Source organism: Acomys minous (assembly GCF_964271855.1).
Source record: "Acomys minous genome assembly, chromosome: 3".
NCBI classification, from domain to species: domain Eukaryota; kingdom Metazoa; phylum Chordata; class Mammalia; order Rodentia; family Muridae; genus Acomys; species Acomys minous.
The window spans coordinates 112,684,037-112,691,614 of record NC_140485.1 but is presented as its reverse complement, the minus strand read 5'-3'; the positions used below and the strand labels follow the sequence as shown (position 1 = coordinate 112,691,614).

The following is a 7,578-nucleotide window of genomic DNA, read 5'->3' as shown; positions in this document are numbered from 1 at the left end:
ACTGGGGTCTAAGAACTCCAACCAGCTCTGCTCAGTGTTAAAAGAATGGGAGCTTCATTTCTCTATCTTGTCTCCATCTTTGGTTAAAAACAGATCAAATAAATAAGAACACATTCTCTTACTCAACAATATACTGATTTAGAAAGTGCTATGTTTTCTAAAAATTCATTTATTAATAGAAGAGTTTTTGCTGAGAATTTTTGTATTGCATGAGAATAAAATGAAATTTTTCACCTCTATAAAATTCCTAATCGGGGCTGGAGAGATGGCGAAGTGGTTAAGAGCACCACCTGCTCTTCCGAAGGTCCTGAGTTCAATTCCCAGCAATTGCATGGTGACTCACAACCATCTATAATGTGATCTGATACCCTGTTCTGCAGATAAAGCACTCATACACAATAAAAAAAATTTCTAATCATCCCCTTTTCAGATGTTGTTTACCTAGGAAATATATTATGACTGTTACAGGAAGTTGAAGGTCCTGGGACACATCTCTCCTTTCCCAAGCCCAAACTACAATTTCCATGGGCACTTTTCACCTGACCTTTCTCTTCTCATCTTAGCCTTGACATCCTGGCTATTCTCTCTCAATATTGCCTGTTGCTATTTTGAGCTTTTTGTGGTTACTTCACTTTGAAGTAGAAGTTGACCTATTGTTTAGAACAATATTGCCGCTGTAAAAAAGGGAAGCCATATTTCTCTCCTCTTTCCTGACTCTTTTGTCACCAGATTCAAACTGCACTTCCACTGTTTACATAAACTTTTTAAATTTAATTTCCTATATTTAAAGCTGAGCTTGAGGGCCAGCACAGTCGCTCAGTGGGTAAAGGTAACAGCCACTAAACCTGACAACCTGAGTTTGCTTCCTGGACTGCCCATGACAGAAGGAAAGAAACAGATCCCATTGGCTATCTTCCACTCTGTCTTCCACTCAAGTATTCTCTCTCTCTCTCTCTCTCTCTCTCTCTCTCTCTCTCTTTCTCTCTCTCTCTCGCCACATGAGGGAAGCTATAATGTTTAGAAGGGTTAGGTTTTTTTTAATAGTTAAATTATTCTCTACATTCAGCCAAAGTTACCATTAAAGAGCTCGTATAACCCATACATTATGGACCCAGAGCTATTAATGCTCTTCTAGAAAAATAACGTTTTAAGTCCATGTGACATAAAATTTAATAAGTGCAATACAAGTAATATCTGGAAAGATCAAAATAGATTTGGGGCCAATTATGTCATTGTAAATATACTACATCAACAGCTGACTGAAATGACAGGAAATAGATACTGGAGGTGGTATGAAACACGCTCTCTCTCTCTCTCTCTCTCTCTCTCTCTCTCTCTCTCTCTCTCTCTCTCTCTCTCTCTCTCTTCTCCCTCCCTCCCTCCCTCCCTCTCTCTCTCTCTCTCTCCATCTTCAACATCTTCAATGCCAAAAGCTCTTGTAACATTAAGAAAAGTAAGTAAAGAAAGAAGTTTTGTTTTGTTTTGTTTTTATCAGACTTGGTTTAGTGTGGGCTTCACATCTCAAAAAAACAAAAACAAACAAACAAAAAAAAACCTTGTAGACTTACCCATTGGGACTGGGATTACAATCTTTGCATATTGATTGGTTGTGGTTTTCTATCATCAAAAGATCTACCAATTGAAAAAGAGGCAGAGCTATGTACAGGAATGTTTGGAGGAAAGAAAGGGAATGGAGATTTGTAATTAAAAACAGAAAAACAAAAAGAAATATTTTTAGCTTAACAACAAAATCATAAAATGCTACGTGAATGTAGCCACCTATGATGTTGCAGTGTCCAAATTAAGCGACACTTGTAATTCTTCATCACAATTGGCCTCTGGTCACTTTAGACTGTCTTCTGTCTCAGTGGATTTCCCTGTGTTGTCTCCTGAGACTCTATACCGCCTTCCCTCTTGCGTCCATAGCTTCTGGTTCCAGATTCTTTTACTTTCCTCTTCCTCCTCCTCTGTGTAAATAGAAGGTTTTCTCAAGGTTCCCTCATTTGACCTCATCTAATTCCACTTAAAGAGAGTAACTGTTCCATCTTCCCTAGGCCCCATTCAATCAATCACCAAGTTCTATTGATCCAAGCTCTTCAGTATTTCTCACACCGGTGCCATTTCTTCAGTTCCGCTACTACCTCTCCAGTTCAGGCATTAACCAGTCCTTCCTGCAGTATTCAACAGCCTCCGAGCAGAGGAGGCTCCCAAGTCCACTCTCAAACTTCTCTCTTCGGCATCTACAACGACCCTGAATTTCAACTGAGTGACTGCAAAGAAATCATACAGCAATCTCTCCTAAGAAACAGTGGGGTAGATGAACACAGACTTTTAATAAAGCAAGCCTTGGTCACTATAGTGCAATTGGGGAAATCCTGCTAAAGGGCTTTCATTGCTTTACTCTTGGTAATAATATTTTTTTGAACTCCAGAGGACTTTTTTTTTAAATCCATATTGTTTTTGTGTGTGTTGAAAAAGTGTAAGTGCTGAAAGAAAGCAAGAGGAAAGGAAGGGGAATGGGTGGAAAGGGAAAAGACTAAGAAGCAATTTTATGTAAATTTTTTCTAAGGTCCCACATTATTTTTAGAATAAAGAGCCCCATTTAAATAAAGTTAAATGTGCTTTAAAGGTTTTTCATGATATGGCATGTATTTGTCTCTGCCAAGATGTCAACAGTGAGTACTAAACATAAACGCTGTATAGAAGTACAATGGAGAAAGCGCTGTTTTAATGCCCTTTATGTGCTTTGCTATATACAAACTAACCCCCAACTAAACATCCCCCATCCATCTCTACTACATATGCAGGCAGTTACACACACATTTGCTTCTGATGATGTCTTTTTCTTTAAAATACTCCTCAAATATAATTGCCTTAGATACCTGTCTTGAAAACAAAGGAAATTCTGAGGTTGGATAGTATACCTCTTCATTATTTTAAAAATTCTGTATTTATATCCATGCACACACATATGAAGTTTATTTTTTTAAAAAAAAAGGTTTCCATGTGGACTTTTCAGATATCCTTAATATCGTTATCCCTGTCCTCTCCTCCTCCTCTGTACTACCTTCCAGTCCTCCACAATCTAAACCACCTTGCCTATCACCAAATCTATACATTACGAAATAAAAAACCCATAGTCAGGTGTGGGATACCTGCTCTTGAGCTGTTGGTTGGGGCTGTCTCAGACACCTACAGAACAGCATAGGCCATTGCCACTGTTCTTGGTTGCCCAGCTGAACATGATGACAAAACCCTATTGCTGAAAACTCTAAACCCTTGGGTCACAGAACACAGAGAAACCAAGCCAATACTAACATGGAAGCTTCCTCATGGCTAGACAGATTTCACAGCACTGGAATGAGCTGTACACATTGCTGATGGGGTGTTGGGGAAAGTCATCGACAGTCACACCCAGTTATGAACCCTGCATGCTACAAGAAGAAACAGTCTGGTAAGATATGGCCCATGGGTGCAGTGATGACATAAAGGCTGTGGGTGCAACCAACCACTGTCTGATTGGATTCAAGTCCCACTCTACAATAATAAATGCATACTTGATACTGTAAATCTAACCAATAACCCATCACCACGAAGCTCATTAACCCCTAAAATGGACCTACCGCTATTTGCTTGCCAATTGTACATAATATCACACCTGCCCCCTAAAGATTTGTATCTTTGACTTTAGATTAACATAGCTGTCATTTCTCAAAAATAGAAGCTTCTTTTACAATGAGCATCAATTAACTCAGAAATTCACAGTGGGCCAAAGTGCAGAAACTATGTGTCTGTAGAGTTATCATCCATAAATGGGCCCTCAATATCACATATCCTCTCTATAAGCCTCCGAGAACATCACTGAAGAAGGCCAAGGAAAACTGGAAGAGCTGAAAGTCAAAGAGAGCCAAGTCAAAACCTTTTATAGATGTGACAGCACAAATATACTCTTGAACTCACAGGAGCTGTGTGTGGTTATCCACATGAGACCTGTACAAGATCCAGCCAATCCCCATTCCAGCATGCAACCTAGAAAGGCTTATGAGCCCCTCCTACTAACAGATGAGTTATTGACAGTTGGTACTAGAGTAGTGACAGCCAGTTTTCTCCAGGAATGTTGTTCCTTGATCCAAGCAACCATGATCCAGTGGATTGCCTTATAGCTATGCATCTATGATCAGCACAAATTGCACCCAATGAGCTATATAAAAAAGAGGATATGGAGTTTGGAGTTGGGTATAGAAGTTGGAGGTGGGGCTAAGAGAAGTTAGAGAGGGAGAGAAGTGAATATGACAGAGAAGCAAGAAAGGACTTCCTTGTTTCATTGCATATTCTGTCTTAGCTCCTTGTATTTCTCTGCAGTTACCCTCAAGCCAAAGCTCTGTTCCTCAAATACCTCAAGTCTCTACATGTGATGGATCTGACCATTCGACCACCTTAAGACTTGTCATGAGAATAGTTTTCTTGTTCACAAGCATTGCTCAGATACATCTAATTTTTAATATTAATATACATGTTTTCATTATGAATATATTTTCAGTGTGTGCAATAGTGATAGAGTGATCATATCAGAAGCTTGTTGTCAATCTTATAAATATGAAAAAAAGAGATAGGTGGGTCATTGAATGGCCTGAAAGAGGGCTATTGGGTCTAATCCAAATGCTAAAGGCGTAATGGGATTATACTAAAGATATGGAGAAATAAACATTTAGTTAAGACTCCTTTTGTGAAAATTTGTGACCAGAGCTAGATAGGGAAAAAAAGGAAACATTTTTTAAAAATCTCCTAGTTGTTCCAAGGGATAGCAATAAAGTTGTCTGGTGGGAGATAATTACCATGGACTAAAAGTGGCCCAGCGCTCACTTGCACAATCACATCTCTAAGCCACAGTAAGATTCAGCCCCATTGGCATGGAATTTAAAGCATTACACCAGTGTCTGCTGTCTAAAACGTGAGGCTGGCTGGTTTTGCATATGAAGCAAATTCTGCATAAATATTAATTTGACAACTGTCAGCTCCACCTAGTCAGAGTTAGTGTTACATAAGCTGTCAACTCACGGGCAGGTTGGAGAGGGGGTGGATATCCTCCAGGGGGAAGCCACCTCACCATTCTGCCCCATGATATTTTTTTAAGGAAGAGCTGACAGAGTCAAGGGCAAAGTAAGGAGAGCTGCAGAATTTATGGCTCTCCTGAGCTCAGGATTGTACTGCTGAAGACAGGCATCCTTGGGCTGAAGAGTCCACGTTGCTAACACAAATCCAGGCACTGGCAGTGACTTTGCCAGTAAGGACAAAACCAACTAGTAGGTTTTAATTTAGAACACAGATTCCCCACCCCCACCTCCACTCCAGGTAACTATGGGTACAATATTATCTCCAAGTACCAGGGTTTTCTGAAACGTTTAAAGCAATGATACCACCCCAGGGGCGGGAGCAAAGCAAAGCAAGAAAAGCAAAGAGCTGAGCAGCACTCAGCCCAAAAGAACTGAGGCCAGATACCTACACACAAAGCCACACATTCAGGGAGCCCAGCTATGGCTGCTTCTGTCTGTTCTACTTGACATGGTGTCCGTTGAAGTCTTCCAGATAAAACAACTGCCTTGCAACTCCCTGGGTCCTTGATCTAGGCCCACCCCTGACAAAAGGAAAGGTCAGCTGGTAGCCGGAACCTGGGTGCCTCTGGCTACTCAGAGTTCCCTCAATGACTCATGCTGTTTCCCACCCACCAGAGACTGTCAAAGCCACAGACACAAGGAGCTACTTCTAGAAAAAAGAAAGAAAGAAAAAAAAAAAGGCACGAACACACACATAGTGAAGACTTTCTGCACAACCTTAGCCTGAGCATGAAGCTCGACTTCATCCTTGCTTAGCTCAGCTGGAAATCTTTGCGGCAGGAGGGCTCCAAATTGGTATCTTCTACAGAGCCTTTCTGCCAAGGTCAACAGTATCATACTAGACTGAATTATTTGTTTTTCCCCCACCAAGTTCTGGTGAAGGTTTTCTACCACGATACCATAAAACACCCAGGGAGACACTGTAATATAGTTAACTATCTGCGCACAACCTACCTCACAACGTTATACTACAATACTGTTTTTTATTTCCCAAATAATTGTGAGACTATGTTAGTATTAAGTGTGGCAGGGAGGTGTTTTAAAAAAAGTGACACGCTTTGCAAATACAGCTTCCTAAGCCTCATGTAGGGTTAGAAAGTTTTCTATTGTCCAGTCCACAGTTACTTTCCTGTGTCAGTGGCTATTTGCAACGCTGATTTACAATGTGACAAATAAGAAAATGGGAAGATGTACAGCCACAGAGACCCTGCTAGACTGGCCATGCAGGCGCTGTTCTCCAGTGCTGGGCACCATCAATTCTCACAGGATAAACTGCGGAGCACAGGAAGCAGTGGGCTGTTTTCCCTTCCCTCCTGCCTGAATTGTAAAATCATAATAGGAAAGGGCAAACAGGATGCACCAAGGACAAGGCTCTGACTAGCTGTGTCAGAGATACACAATCTTGGACAAAGCACATCACAATCCCTGCTGCTTTCTGTTGCCTATGGTGTTTTTAAAAGACAACAAATGTTCTATAATATTCTATAATTGTCAAATATCAATAAAAAGATTATATATACTTGTAAGGTAAACTTGCATCATTTAGGATGTGATAAAGCACATTTAAAGTATCATATATAAAGTATCATAAAATATCACAAATGAGCTACAGTGGTTGTGTGCTTTTAATACTAAACAGTAGATATACATCCAGCAGGTTTAATACTAGTTTCTGATACTATGAGTTCTCTAAATATATGAAAGAAAAAAAATCCAAACTCATTTTCTTTGCTGTGATTAGTTTTGATACAGGATTTCTCCTGTAGCCAAGGCTAGCTTCAAAATCTTGTTCTTCTTAACCCAACATCCTAAATGTTGGGCTTACAAATCCCTCCCCACATCAGGTTTAAGAAGGGAGCATATAAGAAGTTAGAGCAAAGCACTAGAGGCGGGAGTGATATCTCCACCATGAGTCTCCTCAATAAACCCAAGAGTGAGATGACCCCGGAGGAGCTGCAGAAGTGGGAGGAGGAGGAATTCAACACAGGTTCCCTCTCAGTGCTCACACAGTCAGTCAACAACAACACACAAGTGCTCATTAACTGTCCCAACAAGAAGCTCCTGGGCCGGAGGAAGGCCTTTGTCAGGCATTGCAACATAGTGCTGGAGAACGTGAAGGAGATGTGGACTGAAAGGCAAGAAAACATCCAAGCCTGTCAACAATGACCACTACATCTCCAAAATGTTCCTGCACAGGGACTGAGTGATTGTGGTGCTGCGAAACCCACTCATGGTCGGCAAATAGAGTAAAGACCTCCTCTCTCTATGAGAGCCTGCTCCCTGCCCTGCGGACCCCTGCTCAAGAATGGAAATAAAGCCCTGCGGGTTTGATTTTTTGTTTTTTAAAGGGGGGGATTTATTTTTAAGCATCATTTTTTTTTTTTGCATGTGGAATTGAGGTTTTTCAGTCCAGGCATTGTGAGACGCACAGAGAATCTGAGCAATCAGCAGTAAAGTGGCTAGG

The 7,578-nt window shown here is 40.8% G+C and overlaps 1 pseudogene across 1 annotated transcript; it reads left to right on the top strand.

Moving 5' to 3' along the window:
• The first annotated feature begins 7,022 nt into the window (after window positions 1–7,022).
• Window positions 7,023–7,359, top strand: LOC311594297 (small nuclear ribonucleoprotein Sm D2-like; annotated as a pseudogene). The gene has a single exon. The product of its transcript is annotated as a small nuclear ribonucleoprotein Sm D2-like (transcript).
• Window positions 7,360–7,578: the final 219 nt, after the last annotated feature.